At 39.5% G+C, this 23,442-nt stretch overlaps 1 long non-coding RNA gene across 1 annotated transcript in view; it reads right to left on the bottom strand.

Moving 5' to 3' along the window:
• The window catches only part of LOC113974494, a 35,177-nt gene that overhangs the window by 7,859 nt on the left and 3,876 nt on the right, over positions 1 to 23,442 (bottom strand). Inside the window, exon 2 of the long non-coding RNA XR_003536563.1 lies at positions 3,970 to 4,021. This is a non-coding gene — a long non-coding RNA (uncharacterized LOC113974494). The remainder of the gene's footprint in view (positions 1 to 3,969; positions 4,022 to 23,442) is intronic.

Raw genomic sequence — 23,442 nt, 5'->3', positions numbered from 1 at the left:
GGAGTAGTGAATCCTGAGGTAAGGGAGATGAAAGAGCACTGTTTAAGTAAATCCTCTGCACTGAACCACCCTGACATCCAGCTGAAACTAAGCTTATGTACCTCTCTTGCATGCAAAACACTGTTGTGACAGATCATTCAGTTTGCAAAGTCAAGTCCAGTTAAGCTTAATTTGGCTTCTTCAAGCAGACACTACAGCACTCTGCATGCACAATTCCATGAATATATGCTTTTTTCCTACCCCAGGAACATCCTCAGTTGGACAACTCTCACAGACAGCAGCCCTAAGTACTCTGCTGATCCCAGTTGCTGCCTCCCCAAGCACCCACCACCTGTACCAGTTCTTCTGGAACTTGCTTGATTAAAGCAGGTCTGAATGTATCCCTGAGCCTGGGCAGGTCCCGGAAAAGTGAAGTCTTAATTAGAAGCCAGCTCAGCCCCTAACAAAGCACATGCTTTGTAACTCAGTAACATGACAAGATTTAGCTGGATTCTTATGAGAATAACAAAAGGTTCATCCCCAGCAACAGAACAACCCTCTAGACAACGTGTCTGGTCTGAAACGTGGAAGTGTGAGAGCTTTCCAGCCAACAATTAAGAGTGTAGTCTCCTTCCAAGAAGAAGCTCAATTATTTCTGCTGACAAAGCCTCAAATTCATCCCATAGCAGCAGCCAAGTATACTTCAGCTTGACAAAGCTCAACTCAGCAGAAACAAATCTTACAAAATGGACACACAAAGAAACCTTAACTCTAGGAAGCACAACCGGCTACTTCTACATCATATCTTACAGGCTTGCATTTCCTCTGCACTGCACAGTGACAGCAAAGCACAGCACAGCTAAGTGCATCGCTTTTTAATGATCTTTGAGAAGTTAAAGAGGACAATAAGTTTCTTCCTAGCTAAGCCATATGTCTGAAATGGTGAGGAATGTGAACATCTGCAGTGGATTGAAAACAGCCTCTTGCACTCTATAGCATTTGCAGAATTCTTCACCCTCTGTAATAGGCACCAAGTAATAGCAATGCTGCACCATAAATGTTCCTTTCGTTTGTGAGATGATCAATTATCAGCAATCCCAAAAGCAGATTCTGTCATGATGCTAAAAAACTGAAAATGTAGGGTTTGTGTTTGCATATTGTACACAGTTTGAGTACAGAACTACCCAAATATGTCCAGTCATCCTTTTGCCATTGCAAGTCAGTGTGTTTTAACCATCTTTTAGGTCACTAAGTACACAGGGGAGATTTATAGCAATTGATAATGGATAAGGTGACTTTGTAATTTTGCAGGAAGAAGCTGAAACTTTCCATTCCTTCTTGTCAGGTCTCTAGGGCCATTAGGATTTGATACTGTAAATGAACCTTAAAGATTTGTTTAAACTACAACTGGATTTGGCTAAGTAATTTTTTTTCTTAATACAAACTGTTTCTTTGTCTTCTACAAGGTCATACAGCAGGGATTTAGGGTTGTTGTTTTTTTTTTTTTAATTTGTGTTCTGCATTTGTTTTTAACATAATTTCTTTTTTGTATTTTTTTTGGCTCTAACCTTCCAGTGTGGGTTAAAGACGCAAATATTAAAATGCAAAGTCAAATACAAGTTATTTTCACAAGCACTAATGTAAAAAAAGGTCTATTTTCCTATTTTCTAGACTAATATTTACCATCTTTGACAGACTTATTGCTGAGCAGATTGCTGCATATTTCAGCATTATCTTTTAACAACTTGACAGATCCACCTATTTTCCTGTGATTATTTTATCCCAAGTTGGAAGCCTAATAGTTCCTTTTTGACACGCTGAATCACAGGATTTGTAGCATAGCACAGACTCTTGTGATTTATTGTTAGTATTTCGATGATACTTTACAGAGCATATTTGGATTTCCAGCAGTGCTGTTTTGTTGGGCCTGATCTGCTCAGAAATACAGCCAGCAGCCCCAGTAACCCTGGGATGATCTATATTCCACCAGCAGAAGCACAAGTGAGGCAGCCACCTGAAAGGCTTGAATTGAGGATCAGGAGGTCACTCGGGAACCATTGACTACTGCAACAGCAAGGAGGGCCTGCTTTCTTAGCAGAGAAGGAAATCTTGGACAAGTTAATTCTGGATATTCAGTAAATGCCAGCAATTTCCTCTGCCAATTGTTTAAATATACAGCATAGAAGCATGGGATGGACAGCTAAAAATGCACACAGATACAGCACAATAACAGAGGGAATACATGGTTCCATACAAGATGTTCTGTTGTAAATGCAAGCAAAAGACATAAAGCAAATTGCTTTAATAGCAACTACCCTTTCAAGGAAGTGCATCATACATAATTCTGCCACCCAAATCCAGAGAGTGAAAAATTCTTCACATTGTTCCTTCAGTCACTTCAGCTTTCTGTGTCTTCAGATTATAACTGGTAATTCTGCTAATTATTTCCAGCAAGGTTCCTAGGGTTATTACAGAAAGGATTTTGCAACCAGTGAAGCACACCAGAAGCTTTATTTATTTTCATAATGATTGCATATTCATAGGAAGCAATACTGGAAGGGACCTCCTGGGTCATCAAATCCAATTCCCTGCTATCACAGGCAGCCACACAACACAGACACTTCATAAACGAGCAAGTTCCATCTTAGAAGTAATTTGGTTTCTCGTCCCCACTACTCTAAATGGAAAGTTGCTCCAGAACCTCAACCTTCTCATTACCAAATTAAATTTATTTGTAGAAAGTTAATTTCGGTTCTGATGCCAATGCTACCCTTTAACTCAACATTTCTGCCTTCCATTTGGTCCATTTATAGAGAGCAACCACAGTTGCTCCCATTCTACCTTTGCCATATCATATAAAGTACTATGTATATCCACACAACTGTTTATACACTAAACTAGTCTCTTTAATTTTCAATTACCCTTTTTTAAGCCCTGGGAAAGTCTGTGCCACATTAGAGCACCCAGCTTGAGGTTTTTTTCAGGGTAAGACAACCTGACCGATTGGTGTTTTGTCAGCCATACCAATTTACATCAACTGAGGGTGCAAGAAAAGAAACACAAATCACTATGTCTAATGAATGTCTAATGTCATGCAGGTGAGCACTATGAAGTCAGTCAAAGCCTGCAGATGCCTAAAATTGTGAATGGAGACTGTTTATCACTATGAGATGTTACGTAGAAGGCATATTTCTCCAGGTCCCTCATCATGCCAGCAGGTAAGAGATTTTTGTGAGCCTAACACAATCATAATGAGACAAACACCTAGTCAGGGTATGTCTAAGGAATGGGAATACTTGTTACTGAGACCCCAAGGCCACATTTTCTGCTCTGGGAGTGGTGGCAGAGGATGGAGACACAATGCAAAAGTAGCCCCAGGAGATTCCTGGTCCCTGTGTGTGCTTGCTGCCCTCAGTGCTCACCACAAAGTGATGTGGGACAAAAGGCAACTGTACCAGTCCACTAACAGGAGCTCCAAGGGAAGAAAGTAGGAATTCTGCTATGCCTGAGCATCCAGCCTGCACTGTTCAGGAAAGCTGCGTATTTTGCAAGCACTCTGAATGTCTGAGTGCATTTCCTCTGTGCACCTGCACCTTGACACAGCTGTGGGGCTGCAGCCAAGGAAAACAGTTTTGAAGCAGTGAAGTTAAAGTATAACTCCAGAGTTACACTGAAATCAGACCCATAAGTGTCTTGTTGAAATTTTCACTGAGATAACAAGAAAATCAAATTTTGTGATTTGAGGGCACCAAGGCATAATTCACATTAAAAAAACCCCCAGTCTTTACTGAAAAAACCTTCAGTATAGATTATATTATCCTCCTTTTCTGTACTGTAGCACAGATGACTTGTACCTACAACATAAACACATGTACACAAAATAACATTTTCTGGCAATTTTACCAGGTACAATAAGCAGTAGCAGGTCTCTCTGAAATGAGGGAACAAAAGGGCATAACTCAGAATGGCTACAGAAGAGTTGCTACTTACCTCTAGTTTGCCCAGGTGAGGTCCATTTCTGGCTTTTTTTTGATCAGCATATCTGTAAAAATACAGATTTTGCAGATGATGTAGATATTTCAGACATTATACAGCAGTTGCCTCTCAGAATACTTGCTGGGGATTGGGAAGTCACAGGCCTAAAGCTCTTGTGTATTAAAGGGTGTAGATATTTTCTCGATACTTAAATGCAAGTAGATAACTTCATAGCAGAGTCCCCTAAACCTTCAGCAGAAGAAAAATTCATTTACAACAAGACTGATAGACATATTTATTACTCAGAAAATACTGATTGGATTAGAAGAGAATTTTGAGGTATTCCCTACATCGACATTAGAACATAAGAAATTCTGTTTACAAATACTGTAATGTAAAATGAACTATTGAATCAATTGAGCAACAAGCTCTGAAAACTAGCAGAAAAAGATGAATAATGTAAAAGGATTTTTTGATCAATAAGGTAGGAGTAAAATGCATTACTAAATATGAGATCTGTCAGACAGAATAAGATGCCTTAATAAACCTGTTTGTGTCAACTCCTAACCAGCTAGATTTGAATCAAGATTATGATAATACAAAAAGCAGACAGTTGGAAAAGGAAAGCAAGTTTGAATTACCAGAAGATAAACATGTACAGAGTGAATTTTACAGAGAAGATTAGGAACACTTATTGTGATATAGCCTGATGTGAGCTCTAGAGATTGCCTAATAAAAGTGTGTTAACAATAATATCAGAAACAAAAGAAAAGAACCTGTAAAAAACCTGATGGGTTTGAAATGGGCAAAGGCACTGTGGTAAGATTATGAGTCCACTTTAATATAAAGATAAGACAATGTTATCAGAAACTGAATTCAAAGATAGGAGAGTTACCTTCTGCCAAGGTAAGGAGTATTTTTTCCACATAAATCAGTATTTTACATGTGTAAAAAAGAATATGGAGAACAACCAAGAAGAAAACATTTCTCCCCAGTTCCTGAGCTCAGCCCATAAAACCTCAGAGCTGGAGAGGTAATGCCTGGTAGTGCTTGGCGTGGGGCTGGAAATGGCACAGCTGCAGCTCCCACGCTGCTCCTCTGCTCTCCAACTCAACTGCAAATTGCCTGGTAAGAGGCACTAGGCTGGAAACTGCCACACTCAAAACAGCTTTAACAGAGTTACAAGTACTAACTTATTGCCTCAGACAGCTCCTAATCAGTGTATCGACAGTGAATGGGAAGGCACTAACTTTGGAGATATCAATTTAAATTATTTGCTCCGCAATAGAATTGTTAGGTAACTTCAGGCAAATCATTGAAGGCTTTACAGCCTTAGTTAGCCAGACACAGCAGCCCAAATCCAGTAAATCTTCATACAGACATGCCCAAAGCCCCAAATGTACTGCTTTATCTTCCAGGCTATTGTAGGCACAGAGTTATTGAATTCACCACAGATGCCACTGGACAAATTCAAAGAGTAGCTGGCACTCATTCAACTGCAGCAGGGGATGTCATCCCACTCCTCGAGAAGTGGGCCATGGGAATCTCACAAGGCTTAACAAGACCAAGCACAAGGTGCTGCACCTGGGTTGGGGCAACCCTGGTATCAGTCCAGGCTGGGGGTGAACAGGATGAGAGCAGCCCTGGGGAGAAGGACTTTGGGGTGCTGGTGGGTGAGAGGCTGGAGCTGCCCTGGCCGAGTGCTCTGGCACACAGAACCCCTGTGTGCTGGGCTCATCCCACAGCCTGGGCAGCAGGGCAGGGGGGATTCTGCCCCTCTGCCCCCTCAGGTGACATCTCACCTGCAGAGCTGCCTCCAGCCCTGGGGTCCCAGCACAGGGAGGACGTGGAGCTGCTGGAGTGAGTCCAGAGAAGGCACCAAGAGGATCAGAGGGATGAGCAGCTCTGCTAGGAGGAAAGGCTGGGAGAGTTGGGATTGTTCAGCCTGGAGAAGAGAAGGCTTCAGGGTGACCTAATTGTGACCTTCCAGTGCTGAAAGGGAGCCAACAAGAAAGGCTCTTTTACAAAGGCAGGTAGTGACAGGACAAGGGGAGAATGGCTTCAAACTGAAAGAGAGTAGGTTTAGATCAGATATCAGGAAGAAATTCTTCCCTGGGAGGGTAGGGAGGCCCTGACACAGGTTGCCCAGAGAAGCTGTGGATGCCCCATCCCTGGAAGTGTTCAAGGCCATGTTGGATGGGGCTCTGAGCATCCTGGGATAGTGGAAGGTGTCCCTGCCCATGGCAAGGGAGTTGGAACTGGATGATCTTTAAAGTTCCTTCCAACCCAAAATATTTGGCACTTAGTGCTATGGTCTGGTAACCACAGTGGTGTTGGATCAAGGGTTGGACTTTATGACCTCGGAGGTCTTTTCCAACCCAGTTGATTCTGTCATTCTGGAAAATGTCTGGGAGACCTTACAGCACACGGGTACTGCCTTACCTCTGGGTTCAACCCTAAACAGAGATATTCTGTTCAAAAGTTCAAAACTGTGACAATGTGGTCCTAGGAGATACCTGAACTTTACAAATAAAGTACTTCTGAAGTTTTGAAAGAAGTTCATCTGCATGGGCAGAGAGAGATGGAAGGTTAAGCCTTCATTAAGAGCAGATGGTAAGAGCTCTCTTGCTCCCTGTCTCTCAATCTCCATTGACAAAAATGGATATTAATATCGCCTAATTCACAGAGAAGAGTGAAGTGATCCAGGATTATTACAGCTATGAACTGCTATATAAGCATAACAAATGGCTATATATTCCCACCAATTCATCACACACTTACAGCTGGATAAAATATTCTTTGTTACATACTTTTAGCTAAATTAGTGCTAACTATAGCTTTCAAGCAAAGTCATAAGTACTTTGGTTGGATTTCTTCAAAAGAATAGTCACAGAGGAAAGAATTTGTACTTATTCATGCAAATCGAAGATATTTCAAATGTTGCTTTAGTTGAAATTATACCTCTTCAATAAATAGAATGTAAATATTTCCATTAAATGCTTTTAAAAAGTAGATTCTTTGAGGGTTTTTTTTTTCCACATCAATATTTATGTATTTCTGACTGAATAAATCTATTTCCTGGGTCCAAATACTTGTAGTATATCCCAAATGTTCTAAATAAAAATGAACTATGTTTGAGAATAGCTTTTATAAGTAAGGAAGAGTGTTCTATAGGTTGAATAACTACAGTTTATAATTGAAAACTCATCTTTTTCTAGAAGCATAGCTGTCATCAGCAGACATCTTGAGCACTTAAAAAGAACATCTCCCAGTTTTTCCTGAGGCTTCTTCAGGAGCAAAAAGAGATGGTGTTGCTTCTGAAATCTGTACATCAGTGCTTCTGCCATTCTGCTGTCTATCTTGTATGTAGCTGCTCTACACATCTGGTCTGGGCTGCTGGATTGCTATTCATCCTTCTATACTGCTGGGAGGTGTCCCTGGGGAATGATATCTCTACAGCTACTGTACAACTCGAGGTTACAATCTCAGTAACACTTTCTGCCATAATTATGTTTAGACTGGTGCTTTAAAACTATCCATTTCATTAATTCTCAATTTGGACCCTGAAGCAAGGAGCTGAACATCTTACTACACACAGAATGTCTGAGAGAACAGATTTGAAAGTCCCAGATGGATTTCTTCAAATAATAAAAAAGAGCAGAAACAACAACAACAACAAAACCTTCCAAAGGTGCTTTTCTCAAATATAAGGTGTCAGCCCCTAAGCATAAAGATGCAATTAATTTTTAAGGACTCCTCATTACACATAAATGTCCTAAACCTCTGAATGTTTGGTCCATTCTCTCCTTAACGGCCTCAGAAGGGAGAGAGGGACAACATTTATTAACTTCATAATGTGAAGTTAATAAATCTAGATTCTAGCAAGAAAGATTTGATGCTTCAGAAAAGATGTCCTTTCACTCTTGATGAGATCAATTTATCTAGAATAGACGAAGTAATGTAGAGGACACAGAAAAGTTATCACATAAAGTTACTAAGGAAAATTTAAATCAGAGCTTTGATTATAAATCCAATACACAGCAGAAAGTGCAAGTTTTAGAAACTTTACAACAAATGCCATTTAGGCCTATCACTCTTACTGCTAAAATATTCCTTTGAAAGAACCTCCCTTTAATCCATGTTAATCCATAAATTGCTTTCACGACCAGCACTTACCTAAAACGTGACCAGAATTCTTGGGACTATGGAGATAGGTATAAAGCAACAAAAACATCTATTACACATGCTTTGAAGTTGCAAAGTTCAGTCTCACTCAGAACAGTTTAATTAAAAGCAATTACTTCATATTAAGCCTTTGCACCAAAAAGGGTGTGATTTTCATCGCATGGATTGCTCTTAACATGGAAAGTTTCTCACTGATTGAGGCAGTGTGTGTTCTGAGTCAATCCTCCTGCAAGATTTGGCAAATGGGCTGCCAAAACATTACTGTGCTGCTGCTGTATAGCACCATCCATCATCGTACAGGTAATCCCAACAGTTCTGAACCTGTCAAGTCTCAAAACCTTCCCCTTATAGTTTCTTTGCAGGGATGTCCTAGACTAAAAGAAATGGAGAAAACCAATAAATTAATATGAACCTGTTTCTTCAGCTCCCTCTAATATTTCCTAATTCAGCCTTACATTAATGTTTGTCTCAAAGCTTAATAAGCAGAGCTAAATACACAGCACAAAATTATGTAAAGTAAAGGCATACAAACTTAGAAAATCACTGTAAAAGTCCTGAGAACCCTTTGACACTGACAGCAGAGAAATCTGTGGGTTTGCTCCAGTTCTGGTGTGGCTAACACATGTTCTGGTTCATGCCTCCTCCATTCACCTCATCCTCCACAGGGTCTTCCAGCACTGTCTCCACTTCTGCCTCTGCTCCATGCTCTGCCTCACCCACTGACCAGCCTTCCCCAGGGCCCCACATGGTTCCTGTTTCCATCTCTGTGTCCCACCTGCCATCTGGGTCTGCCCTTCCTCACACCATGACTTCAGCCTGAGTCTCCTATCCAGGCAGCTCCAACCTACTCCAGCCTCACCAGATTGCAGTTCTCACATCACCTCCTTCATCCTTCTCTCCTCTGTCTCCTGTAATCCCTGATTGTACCTGGTCTCACGTCTGTAAGGACAGGAAGAGCATCTCTGTTTTTGCTTTAAGGTCCAGTCTAATCCAAGCCCTAGTGCCAGGAAAATGAGCTGGGAGGGCTCAGCTCAGTCCCTGCAGCCCTGGGGTGGTGCTTTCTAGCCAGCTGTAGAATCCTCAGAACATTTGTCAGACAAGCATAATAAGCCTTGTGCATCATATGGTTCTGCCAAAGCTGAGAAAACTTTCATGCAAATTGCAGCAAGAACATTTCCTGCATTCCCATCAAATTTAATCCCTTCTCATAGGAGGACACAGTTTATTAATGAAACATCTGCAAGTATTTTTAACCAAGACAAAAATGAGTGCCATTCATTCTTTGGAACAGCTGAATCTCTCTCATTGAAAACTTAACACACTTTTTTTTTTTGGTTGTCAAACACACAGGAAAGAGGCACAGTTGGAGTGAAGTTAATTCCATCAGAAGCTCAGTTAATTTTTTTATATAAAGTTTGTAAGAAGTATTCTCCAAGATCTATTTGAACTCTGGCATTAAAACATTTGTCCCAAAGGTTCAAAAAAAAAAATAGAAAAAGGAAAAATATTTTTTCTAATAGAATAAGAAGAAACTTTCTATGTCTCATTAGAACTATGTACTAGCACAGGCCTTTATCACTACAGTAATGAGTAAAGAAAATGATATATATTTAACTCCACTATCATTAAAGATTTAAGATTATTGCAATAATTTTCTACTTCTCTTTTGCTTTATTGAGCTTAGTCAAACTGATATATTGCTGTGTACTTCATTCATTCCTGCTGATGGATGGCATGAATTATGTAGACAATGCTGATGTCCAACTAATAAGAGGAACTACAGAAAAGAGAAGATAAGCAGTTGTAGATGATGAAGTGCTGATTAATAGATTACCCCCCTTCTGACAAGTCCAAACCCATATTTTAAACTGCCAACAGCATTGCAACTGAATGAACAAGTATTTCTGGAATCCAGAAAATGTTGAGGAGTTGACCTTTCTCCAAATTAATCCTTAACAGCTTCTTTCAAGATTTATTTCTTTCTCTTAGCTTCGGACAAAATCAGTAATGGTGTGACCTGAGCTCCATGATTTCTAGTGGTGAATGCATAAAGTACTTTCTGGCCTAGAGTTTGATACTCTTGATACTCTTGCCTTGGTTTTCACACGTGCCCTTCAGGCAGTACTGCTGACTCCAGTGACATTCATTAAGTCTGGGTTCAGAAAGGAGATGATGTCATGGGGCAAAGCCTTTGAATCAACATTGGTTTGTATCAGCAGTAACAGCAACTGAAAGCTGGTCCTAACCTGTGGCTTGGGGGAAACGGGATAGCAAACCTAGAGCTCCAGCTGGGCTTAGGAAGAAAGGAGGAAAAGAATGTTTGAAGGATAACAGTAGCTCCTGAGGAATGAAACTCACTGATGAAATTCCACAGAGCACACTGACCAGCACAGCTCCCCCAGTGAAGGGACACAAGGGGAGCTCATCTTCAGAGAGGCCTGAACTTATGGGGGAGGCAGAGGAATAAACTGCAATTTCCCAGATTCACTTGGCACCAAAACATCTGCCCAGAGGTATTATAGGGTTTAACAGCCTATACAACAGCATAGAAAAATGCCTGGACTTCCCTCATCCTATTTCTGCTATAGACAGTGCAGAATTCATCTTCAGTCCCCTCCACAGACTTGCTGTGTGAATGTCATTTATAACTTCTCACGAAGAGAAAGAAATCAAAACCCCCAAGAAATGTGCCAGGTTAAAGTACTACAGAGCAAGGGACAGAGTCAGATGAGTTATCTGCCTTTTCCAGTAAGATGAGAGAATGATGTGTCAATTATAAAATATTCACATGGATAAACTTCTGTCTTTCAGAGTGATAAGTGTTTTTTCAAAATTAGTTTATGATTCCTGGATAGGCACTGTGCTACCTAATGGGGAACCCCTCTAGTAACAGGTCACCAGTCTGATGTCACCCCATTCACTATAACCCTCTGTGCTTGACCCATGAGCCAATTGCTGACCCACCACATGGTGTGTTTATCCAGTTGTGGGATGGACACTTTTTCCAGAAGGATCCTGGGAGAGACAGTATCAAAAGCTTTACTGAAATCCCAAAAGATTACATCAACTGGCTTCCCTTGATCAACTAAGAGGGCTACCTTGTCATAAAAGGAAATCAGAATCAGATCACCAGTCTCTAAGCAACTTTCCTTCAGTTATGCTTAGGGATAGGGAAGACAGCAGGAAAACTGGGTCACCAAAGACACAGAAAGAGGGAGCACTATAACTAATATATAAACTTACAAAGTCCTTGCATGGGAACACCAAGTCTAGTACAGCTTATTTCTGTAATTTAACTCATGTGAGCTGGTGCTGAGCTTGAACTCTGACAGTATTATTAAAGTAGAAAATTCCCAGCACTTCCTTGCCACCATCCAAGTACAGGACAAATTACACAGTTGTCTGCAGCCCAGACCTAGGGCGCCCCAAAGGGATCTTCCCTGACCCTGGGTGCACGTCTGAAAAACCAGACGTGCCCAGGAGGGATCCAGAGCCGCCTCCTACAAGTCAATGCTGCATCTGCTTCAAACTGGTTTCAAATACCCCTGTGGTGTTTGACTGGGTACACTCTCAGTCTCACTAACAATTATTATGAGGCCAAGCAGGACTGGCATTTTAATCACAAGGGAGCTTAAACACTCACATGTGCTAAACACCTGAGAATTAAAAGACTGTGAGCATGAGCGAGGCTAAATTAACATTCCCAAACTGCTAGCTCCAACATTTTCAAGGGAAAAACAATTTTCCCCACAGACAGTAAACCACAAGTACATTTATTTGTACTAATTTACCAGACATTTATTTTGGCACTGTTAAAGCAATGATGTCAAGTTTCCACCTTGTCTTTAAGCTATATACAAAGAGATTTTCTCATAAAAATAATGTGCTATTTAATCAACACACACACACACACACACACACAAGCTGTTAAGTGTAACAAAGCCTAACTTCTCCTGGAAAATGTGCGACTTTTACAAGTCCCCACAGTACAGTCTCACACAAGATCAACAGCATGTTTTGGAGAACAAGAATAACCCAGTGATGATCAGAGAGTGCACGAGCCCAGCTACAGAAACACACACACACTCCTTAGCAGAAGGACCAGGTGCTCTTTGACGCTGGAAATCTCCTCACTGTACAGCAAGATATTAAGGAAGAATTGCCTGCTCCTCACTCCCTTTAAATATTGACTGGTGTAAATTTCAAGAGAATAAATATTTTTTTTTCCAAGAGTAGCTGATAATATCAGCTGTAGATTACATAAAAACATTTTTATTAACAGTAGGTGGACAATAAATACTGTTGGGAATTATTCTGGTCTCTGCAAGACAACCTGAGACGTTTTGAAGTTCTATCTTTCTGAAAATGCCAAGATATTTCAACATTATGGGCTAACAGTCATAAAAAATAGGTGTCTTATTGAAATTGGTTTTGAAATAGATGTCTGAAAAACTTAAGCCAACATTTAGCCTGCAGAAAATATTTAGGACAGTTTATAATTGAATTTATATAGATGTAAAATCCCATTTTTGATGTAATGCTGCCAAAAATTGTCATCTAACAGTACTGTTTATCCTATACTGTGAAAAGCAGCACAGCAAATATTTCTCATTAAAATTTACTTCCTCAAAAGCAAACAAAAGAGCTGCACACCTAACCTGTACCACCTTTAGAATTGCAGCACTGGAAACACAAAGCCTCAATAATGGCCTTCCTTTTTATCAAATACATTGAAAAGACAACCTTATCTAAAAACAAAAATCCCCCCCAAAATACGACTCCATACTCAAACACTAAGAGTCCAGAGAATTTCAGCTAATTTCAGTTTTTAGCGGGCAAATTAAACCCATTTGGAAAAGACCTCAGTCAGATCATATGCTCATGGATACAACACATTACAAAGCACATCCAAAAGCATCTGAAAACACCTTACATTAAAGCCAATGCAATTAGTTGAGGCCCCAGGTAAAGGATAAATTGCACTAATAAAACCCCATGTGCCAGAGTCTGCTGGTCAGTACCTCTGTGTTATATGAAGCCTTTGGGGCACTGACAGAAGGACCATACTCATTCATTAATTAATGTCACCAAGGAATGGTTTCTATTCATTTTGCATTTTAAAACTGGACCTCAAATCTGCTAAATACTGTAACCAAGTAATGCATGGAGCTCTCAACTGCTAAAGGCTGCTCCCAGGACATCAAACTGCTTCCTTGGACAGGAGGATACTGAGTGATTAACCACAAACAACGACATTATGCCTTCCAGTAGGGAAGTCTCCATCTGTATCCCTGTAGGACTGACCCTCCTTCTCTTGCAGAAGTCCAGAAAGCACCCTAAAGGGAAGTTCAGGAGGCAAAAGGGATGCACTTCAAGACAGCATGAACAGCAAAATGTGTATGATCCTGTAGCTTTTTGTAGGCACAGAATCATAATCATAGAATGGTTTGGGTTGGAAGGGACCTTAGAGATCACTTACTTCCAACCACTCTGCCATGGGCAGGGACACCTTCAACTAGTCCTAGACTGGGCTGCTCCAAGCCCCATCCAACCTGGCCTTGAACACTTTCAGGGATGGGGCATCCACAGTTTCTCTGGGCAACCTGTGCCAGGGCCTCCCCACCCTTCCAGGGAAGAATTTCTTCCTAATATCTGATCTAAACCTACTCTCTTTCAGTCCGAAGCCATTCCCCTTTGTCCTGTCACTACATGCTCCTGTGAATAGTCTCTTTCAGTAAATAATCTCACAGTCTCACAGGCATCATGTTATACTATCACTAAAGAAACTATCTTTTGTACATGAGAATATTACAGACATCCTCACCCAAACCATTCCCTCTCTGCCCAGCCTGTTTTCATACTGCTGGCAAGGCACAGCCTGTGGCTCATGAGTCCAGAACAGAGAGATCTCTTTGTAGGAGGAGCTGGTGGGACCTCCGACAGTAAATATTTCGCTTTGACTCTCTCAGAAAACTTAATGAAGCCCATTATCTGATTTCCCAGGCACCCAGTCTTTAGCTGGCAAACTTTTACATTGGTAAGCTTTTTGTATCACAGACATAAGTCTTCATTAGACTCAGAGTACTCGAGAGTAATTTTCAAATGCTTTAAATGTAAGGAAATTCTATTGTAAGCTGATAAACTGTAGTTATACTGAACAGCATTCTCAGGAAAGTGCAGCCATTTTAATACAGTCTGAAGCCAGAAATTTTAAAAATTGTTTCATTTAAAGGAATTAGTGATGGAATTATGTACATCAGACACATGGAAGTCCTATTCCTTGAGCATTATTGGGGTCCAATAATAAGAGACTGCATCCTAATTCTCACCACTGGACTCTCTTTCTTTCCATGTTTCAATATTCTGAAGTCACCAGACTCTTATGAAAATCAGCTGTCAGAGAGAATCTTGCATGATTTTTTTCCTATCTTCCTTCCTTTATTGTCAAATCAAGATTATTTTCCTTTTTCAGTTTAGTATGTGGTATTGCCTGATAGAAGAGACTAACAAAAAGTCTAATGTACCCTTCATTCATACGAATAAGACTGATAATTAGCAAAGCTAAGATTAAGTTTAATGTCATTTTAGTAGCTCCTACAGTATTTTACTAGCACTTTAATCACGGTGATGTTACTGAAAATAGTTTAATGAGAATTTCGAGGTAGTAGAGAAGTGATTAAGCAGATGTCCCTGATATTAAAACTGACCCTTTTTGTACAAGGAAGTGTTCGGATCAAGCACTGTGGATTTACTTGTGCAATTTCAGCGAGAACCCTCCTCTCTGCTGGAAAGTCAGAGGCACCTTTTTCCCTTTCTATCACTGACTGCAGAGAATCTTAGATAAGCAAGGGACACAGGCATCAGCTCTTCCCGTAAAAGCACAGCAGGAATCACCACGATGATTGGCAGATACGTTTTGCAGATTGTTGTGTGTTAACGGGAGGCAAACGAGTGTCCACGGCTGCTCCTTTGCTTTGCACACTGAGCAATCTCGAAAGGGCAGGAGCAGGGCTGTCCCCTGCGCACCCAGTCACTGCACATAAAAGGAAGGCAGTCAGGATTTACACTGGCATCTGATTGTCTCCTACATGACACTTGAGAGAATAGGCAGTCACAGCACAGAAATGGCTGAAAACCTGCAGAAACCTTCTGTCCTTGCTGCTTTGGTTTTCCTCACTCAGTTATTTTACAAAGAAGCCTGGAAGTACCTGCAAATCAGTTGCCTGGGTCCCCAGCAAGTGTTTCTGAAATGAGGTCTATCAATCTTTTCACAAACATTTCTCACAATAAATCTTGCAGCAGTGAAGTAAAATAAATGGTATCTCTAACAGCAAACACTCACAGAGGTCTTAAGCAATCTCTCAACATTTATTTCTGGAGATGCACTTGAGATGTAAGGAACAAATGAAAAATTTTAGTCTGACATTAATTACGATTTTATGCCAATAAAAGTTTTCACAGTACATTTCTCAATAAATACAGGAAATATTGTTGAAAACTGCTGTAATTACACCAAGTCTACCATTATATCTGCTCTCCCAAGAGAGGCTGGGACAGAATTAAGACCTGAGAACAAATTTTAGTCTGTGTCTCTCTAGAGGTGTCGCTGCCTACAGAGCACTGGCTCCTGCCCCAACACTTCAGCTGGGATGAGACTGGAGGGGAGTGACAGGGATGGACTGACAGGGTGGCACAAGATCAAGTATTATCTAGAGTTTTAAAGTATCGTGTTGAAGGGCCTATTCTAGGAATGGAAACAGTGGTTCTTTCTGCTTTCTTATCATATTAACCTGGTCTACAGTTCTACTCGTGTGTATAAAACAACCTTACTGTGCAGTCCTGATTCTGACCTGCAGATTAACCAAAAATGTATGGTATGGCAAGAAAATTGGCTACATGTCCACAAATCTTATTTCTAACTCATAAACCAATGATTTATACTGTATTCTCGCTTCCTTTAAGTTTACCATCATTATCCACCTTTAATAGTGAACACGGTTCTTGTCTCTCACATCTATAAAAGATTATCTCAGTAACAGATATCACTGAGCAGAAAACATTTACTCAAAGGTACAGAATTACATGTAGAAAGAGATTAATTAGTGGAATTTCTCAGTTTGGAAAAGATATGAATGAGGAAAAGTCACACATGTCATGGAGAAGGGGGCCATCAAAACAAGGTAATGGGTTTAAATATACATGCATACAGCAATAAGGAAAATATACACATCTACACAGTAGAACTTACTGCTACACACACACAAAAAAGCTCAGTAGGATTATTCTTGCCTTTTTTCATTGTTTTGTTTTAACTTGGACACAATGAGCCAAGTTCTGTAAAAATAACTATAGCGATACACTACAGTTTCATGATACTGCAATAGTACAACTTTAACAGTTTCTAAATGGAAAAAAATGGGAAGAAGGATTTTATTTATTTCACAGTAAGCATATACTGCTGAAGTTGTTCTTTACTAAAGAATTAAATCAAGTAGGTTTGAGCAAGTTATTTGCTAAATATACTTACAAAAAGTAAAAAATGACTGCTCTAACTTTTTGGTTTGATGAACAAGCATTTTCAAAATAGATGTCAGATCTAAGTTTGTAATCAGCTTTAGGAAAAAATTATGTAACTAGTGACTAACAATCTAGAGGAGAACACTGCAAATGAGCTTCTCGTCTCCTTGGGGAATTGCACGTTGGTCCCATCCTCAACAGAAACAAATCAAGGTCCCAGAAAAACTTTCTTGCATGGCAGCTGAAAACAAACTGCTACTGGAAAAGAGCAGTAATAATCCAATAGTGACTCCTTTGTTCAGAAATCCCAATAACCAGAAAAACTCTTTGAAATGATCAATTCCATTAAAAGCTTTAATGAGATTACCAAATTTAATTACTCTTCTGTGCTGCATTAATTTATAAAGGGTGGGTCCTCAATCTGAACATTTAATAGTTTCCAGAAATAGCAAATCCCATTTGAAAAGAAGCAGAATGATTTCTTTTTTTTCTTTTTAATTGAAATAATCTAGCACCATTATAAGCCCTTTGGGCAAGATTTCTAGGAGTACTATAGTGCCTAAAAGGTTGATATTTCTTAGGTATCTATTTTAAGTGTCATATGCTCAAAGGCCTTTTAAATGTTCACCCTCTGTATATTAACACAAAAAAAGATTGAACAAGGTTACATTTAGGCTGTTTCAGTTTTTTAAATGTGATTTTACAAATTATACCACTAGAAAAGATAAGTGGAAGTAATTTTTAATACACAGCAAGATGCATTTCTAACTAGATTAAGCAGCTGTTAACATTATTTTTCTGCACAGCAAGAACAAACGTCTACAATAACTAGACCTTAAAGGAAGAGGCAATCCCATTTGGTGCACATTGTATACATTTGATTTTATTCCCCAATAGTGTTCAGAAGGAAATAAAGAAGAATTAGATATGGAAATTAATTTGCAGCAGTACTTCAGACAAGCACATTTGCAAAAGCATAAGAATGTTGAAGACATTAGGAAGAAGTCTGTAAGAAGCAAAAAAAAAAAGGATAACACTCAACTTCAACATTCAACTCCGATGCCAACTTCTTGCCATATGAAAGTGTCAAGTTGGTACAAAAAAAATTAACATTCAACAACAAACCTGTCAGATATATGTGACAGGGAACAGGAAGGTAGGTATTGACAGAAGTTGAAGGTCTGCTGCTGAAACAGAAAACTATGTATTTCTTGGGATTTCTCCCATACCCTCTGTGCTTAATTTTCCAACAAAAGAACATAATTTTGCTGAAATGCTGAGTGTTAAAGCAAAAGACAGCAGTTCCAGAAAACCCACAACAATGACAGCAATGAAACAGTAGTCAAAGTAAGGCTGAAATACAACAACAAAAGGTGTACATGAGACATTGAGGAAGCTACTCAACAGCAGCTACATCCTGTAGGGCTCAGTCCTAACTAGCATGATTCTGCCAAGTTAAAAGCAATAAAACAACCACATATAAAAATTCAGGCAACAAGATTTGATGGTAACAAAACATATTACATTGGTTAACACATGAAACCCTCAAAGACTTCAGGGAATAAGCCTGTTTCTGTAGAGCTTTCTGAGTATTTGCTCTCTGAAGCACTAATAGCTTTATAATTCTCTATAAAATAATTTATAGACAAGAATTCTGCCAAGTGTGATCACTTCTCTTTACTAGACTAGCATGTTCTGCAGGACAGGGCAGGGACATGGACATTACCCAGCACTGCCCTGAGGGGCACACAAAGCCTTGCAGGCAGAGTTTCTCCACTGCAGTATCTTGAGCAACTTCAGTTGCTCAACTGCCTCAACACCTTCTAAAAACCCCCTCTAGCCAACAGATGGCTTGTTCATAAAACTGAGTATGGGAATCACAGATTGGAGCTTTCCCCTTGCCAAAAGGATCTTTCTCCACGAGGTATTCTGGAAAGGCATTTGCATAATGGTAATTTCAGAAACTTAACTATAAACAACTAGAAAGAGTTTCAAATACAACACCTAATTAGAACAATATTGAAGGTATGCCCCTGCATAATAGGATTTAGCCAGCTTCAGATCACTGCTGGAAGTCTGTTATTTCTGCAGTACAGTATGGGCTAGTTTGAGTGTAACAGTTAATTATACAGTTGAGCTTAATTAAATTGTTTTTTTTGTAGTACAAGGATCTTTGTTTTCTTCCCATAAACACTGCTTCTTTAACCTGAGTCCCAGGATGGGCAGTACTTGCCACATTCCAACCAAGAACACAATAATCCAGAATCAGTCTTATAAAACAGTAAATCCTGCTGCAAGACATTAAGGTACATCTGTCCAGCTGAAATCCTCTTACAGCAAGACATTCATTATTGCAAGGAGAAAGTGCTTAGCAGAAACAAGATCAAGGCCTGGTGATCTTACAAAAGTACAAATGCACAGATGAAACTTGTGGTAAGAAGGTAATGTATACTATGTTCTCTGACTTACAACTTTAAAACAGTTGCTATATAGTTGTTAGAAAGAATGATTCTTTTAAAACTGGACAAGGAAGATGTCTCCCCAAACCAGAAAATTCTTAAGCATCCCAAAGAAATTCCTGAATGGATGATTAATTTAATTAGGTTAAAAAAATAATTACTACAAACAGAAATGTAGTATTCTTTCCGTAACCAAGAACTGCCTAAAGTTCTTTTACTTTTAGCAACAAAAAGACAATTTCTTCAAGAAGCCTCCATGGAGTTTGTTGCCATCCAGTCTGCAGAGACCAACAAGCAGGTCCACCCCTCCCTCCCCAGCTCTCACTGTGGCAGGAGCAGCCAAATGCTGAGGTCTCATTATTTTGAAGTCTTCATTACTTTTAAAACCTATGCCATCAAATCCAGGCTCCAAAATATTATGAAACATAAATAATAAAAGCTAAATGTCAGCTGTCAACATAACAAACACTTCATGAGGCTCATTTACTGGAGAATGGAATTGAAAAGTTGATTCATAAGCTACCTTTATACTTCCATGATCATGAACCAGCACACTGCAACGAGGACCATGCTGAACCTTGACATGAGAAGGAGAGCAGGAAACAAAGGGCAGTGGTGGACTGTTTGTGCCAGTCTGGCAGCCCCTTTCCCCAGTAGCATTGTTGAAACCAGATCCCAGCAAAATTGCCAACAAAAGCTGTGAAGAGCTGCAGTTTCCCCCAACTCTTCCCCCATTTCCTGGGCTCAGGGCAGACGTCCCAGCTGCTGGCATGAAAAAGCAGTTCTGCTGCATGTCACTTCATAGTTTGGCACAAAATGAAAGATAAAATGGTTTAATAGAAGTTTTGCAGTCTCTTTTTCAAGATAACATGAAAACAAACAAGATAAAGGAAAACAAAAGGGTAGCAAAACCCTGAAAAGAATGAAGAAATCTGTGTTTCTTTCCTTATCGCTGTATCACACTCCCACCCAAAATCAGAGGTGGTTTCCTTTGCTCACAAAAACATTTTTAGCTTTACTTTCACTCAACAGCCCTCTATTCCATCTGGCAACAGACTGGGTCACTATATTGAAATTATATCCTCTGTGCTGCTAAATATTCCTGCTGATAGAGCACCCCTTGGAGAGCTGCCAGCACGTTTAATTGCAAGTGGAGAAAGCGTTGGCCAAATGATTCCTTTATTTCCAAAAGCACAGATGAGGGTCAGCTTAGGAAATTTCTTTAGGTTGCAAGAGATTAACCCTGAGCGTGATTTTGAGTCTCTCCTGTTTCAGCTGGCTGTCCACGTTCATCTCAAGTGAAACAGAGGCAATGGAGAACCAATAGTGCTTAAGTTCAACTGTGTGAAATCAGCGACAACAGATCTGACAAATTTATTTCCTTTAAATTTTCCATTCACCTCTGCCTATAATGATGATTGGAGTAAAACAATTCTCCACAGATAAATTATGGGAAGCACCATCGTGTCCTGACCTGATTCCCTTCCAGCCTCTCGGGTAAGTGCCTGTCTGCCCTGGCAATGGGCTGCCTCATCAGCAGAGCTGCACATGAGCCAGGAGGTGAGGCAACAGCCTTCTCTTGCCATCCCTTGACGTGGAATTAAAGAATTTACTTTTTCTACTATAGATTTTTTTTTTAATCCCCATTTAGATATTTTGCCTTTCTCTCTAGCCCAGAAACGAAAAATCAAAGATTATGAGTGTGCTTGCTTTTGGCTCCCTAGCAATAATACCTTGACAGATTTAAAAGAAATAAAAATAATTTTTGGAAAGTGACATCACTAAACATACCCTGCCTGGGTAGCAGTGCTGGGGCCCTTGCACACAACCCCGCAAACCAAGTCCAAATTTAGATGCACTGCTGCAAGAAAGAAGGTTTGAGATGTACCTTCCAAAATAATCCTGAAGAACAGGGCATCACCATTGATAAATGAAATTATGTTGGTCAACACAAGTATAGCAAAATGTATTTCTGGCATCCAAATAATTTTTATGACAGAGGAGACAGTGGGGACATTAAGGAAAATGTGTATTTCACTAATTATTGAGGACTAACACTCATCAGCAATTTTATCTTTGATCAGGCCACATTAAATAATAATAATAATAATAATAAAGGCTCTCATTTCTTCAGTCCTTCCAGCAGCCCTATGTAAGAGGTTTTTTAATTGCATAGGATAAGAGAGATTTTAGGAGGTCTGTCTTTCTGTATGCACACACTATTTTGTTTTCTTAATGTGTATAATTTTTTTTTCAAGTTATTTTTAAACTAAAACTATGCATTCATATTTATCTACATGAAAGATTATAGTCAAATTTTATGAAAATTCTTGACCAGAATCCACAGAGAATAAGGGCCTCAATCTACACTGGTAACACAGGACAGAAATCTGCCAGTAAAATACTTGTAATCCTCACATGAGAACTTCTTTGGAAGTTTGAGACTTATTCAGAACTCCGGCTTCTTACTTGGACTACTTGCTGAAAGACTCTTGATTGTTTGTGGGTTTTGTTTTTTGGGTTTTTTTTAAAGATTTCCCTGTGTTCACATCAGAGCTGATGCAATTAAATACTTTTCCCTCAGCTACAAAACACTATTAGCAAAACCAGAGCTTTCTTACAGCAACTTCCCATCCCCAGGAAAAAGCTGTTGTCAGAAATCAATTGCAAGGTCAGGAGGGGAATTGCTAGTCAAGAAATGTGAAGCAAGGATATCAGTTCAGATGTTGCCCATCCTGGGTAAGTGTCCCGGCCACTAAATCCATGTCATCCCATCAGTCTCTGCTCCCATAGTATGTAAATCATCCAACACTCATCAGCACTACCTTGGAATTACTCTTTTGGAATCTTCCTCACTTTTCACAAAATATTTCCAAATGCCTTATTTGTTGCAGTTCAAAGATCCCAAACTTTATTACTTATTACAAACTTTATTGCTTGTCACAGTTCTTGTTCTCTGGATGACCACTCTTCAATTACTCTACAGTCTATATCTGAGAATTTTCACCTCGAAATTCACTCCCTGACCATCACACTAAATACTTCTGAACCCAGCTGAGTTATTAGAGACACACAGAAAGCCTATTAAGTTATAAACATCAGCTATAAAATAAGGAGTGATCAAACAGGATCATCTCTCTCTTCAGGAGATGCATTTCATGCAGACTTTTCTAGCTAAGCTGGGTTGTGTAAAGGCCAGAAACCTGGACTGCATGTGGAGACTGAGCACAGCCTCCAGCAGGAATGCTGCTTTTGGCAACCTGGGTGGAGATTTCTGCCTGTGTGGGTGTGTTGGGAATATCCAGCTCAATGCTGTGCCATGTGCACATCTCTTATGAAAATTTTCCAGCAGCACAAGGGACCAAATATGAATGTTGTTTCAGAAAAATGACTGGAAGACAGTGCTGTTTTTTTTCCATAACAACTATTCATAAGAGTTGCACCTTGCTAACCCACTTTCATCTGAAATCTAAGATCATTAGGGATTTGAAGCTCTCTTAACAGCCCAAAGAAAGTCAGAGATTGAAACGATTTGTACATTTGTTTAGCCATAATATTTTTACTCATATTTCATTGCTACTTATTTCCTGCAACTTCAGCTGAGTAAATCAGAACTTAGCCCCCTCAGGAATTTCTGTTCCTCTGTTTCACCATCACTAAATAAATTTTACTGTTTGCTGTTATTAAACATCCAGAAAGTGAACTGTGGAGCCACAGATACTCCTCCAAGGTATTCTGTACCATAAAAAGATATATAGTGCACAGAAAATCCTTCAAATTTAAAAAGCAGACTATAAATTAAGGCTTTTATTCTTCCCACTATCAGATACAGAGCATCACCAGGCTAGCCAGGTCCCAATGAGACACAACCCATAGTTATTTTGTATAGAACTAAGTGAAAATTTTCCATAGATTTAGCTTCTAGCATATCAAGTAGTCATTTTTATCCCAGGAAGAAAGAGCATTAAAATACCTCCAAGGCTGCACAATAATAATAAAGAAATATTTATTTCTATAAACTCTACTTACAACCTTCATTTTTCCATAGATTTTGCTTTATAATTATACTGCAACATCTGTAAATTTGTATTATATTTGTACTATTCTGTCAGTTTGTATATCTTTAGATACTGTCTCATCTGTTTAAATAAACCAACTCTTAATTTTGTAACCACCTATTGTGGAGTGCAAGAATGAAAACATTTATATAAAGAATAAAATGCAGCTTATGAAAACAAATTCTACCTTGTAAAATTTATATTTGAATCACTTTTCTGTCATCCCCTTCAGCTGATCACAGATAGGCAAATTTTAGCAGCATTGTAAC

The sequence above is a fragment of the Neopelma chrysocephalum genome, unplaced genomic scaffold (assembly GCF_003984885.1).
Source record: "Neopelma chrysocephalum unplaced genomic scaffold, ASM398488v2 Primary Assembly neopelma1_121, whole genome shotgun sequence".
Lineage (NCBI taxonomy): Eukaryota > Metazoa > Chordata > Aves > Passeriformes > Pipridae > Neopelma > Neopelma chrysocephalum.
The sequence above is the reverse complement of the archived record's forward strand: the minus strand, read 5'-3'. Positions and strand labels throughout refer to the sequence as shown.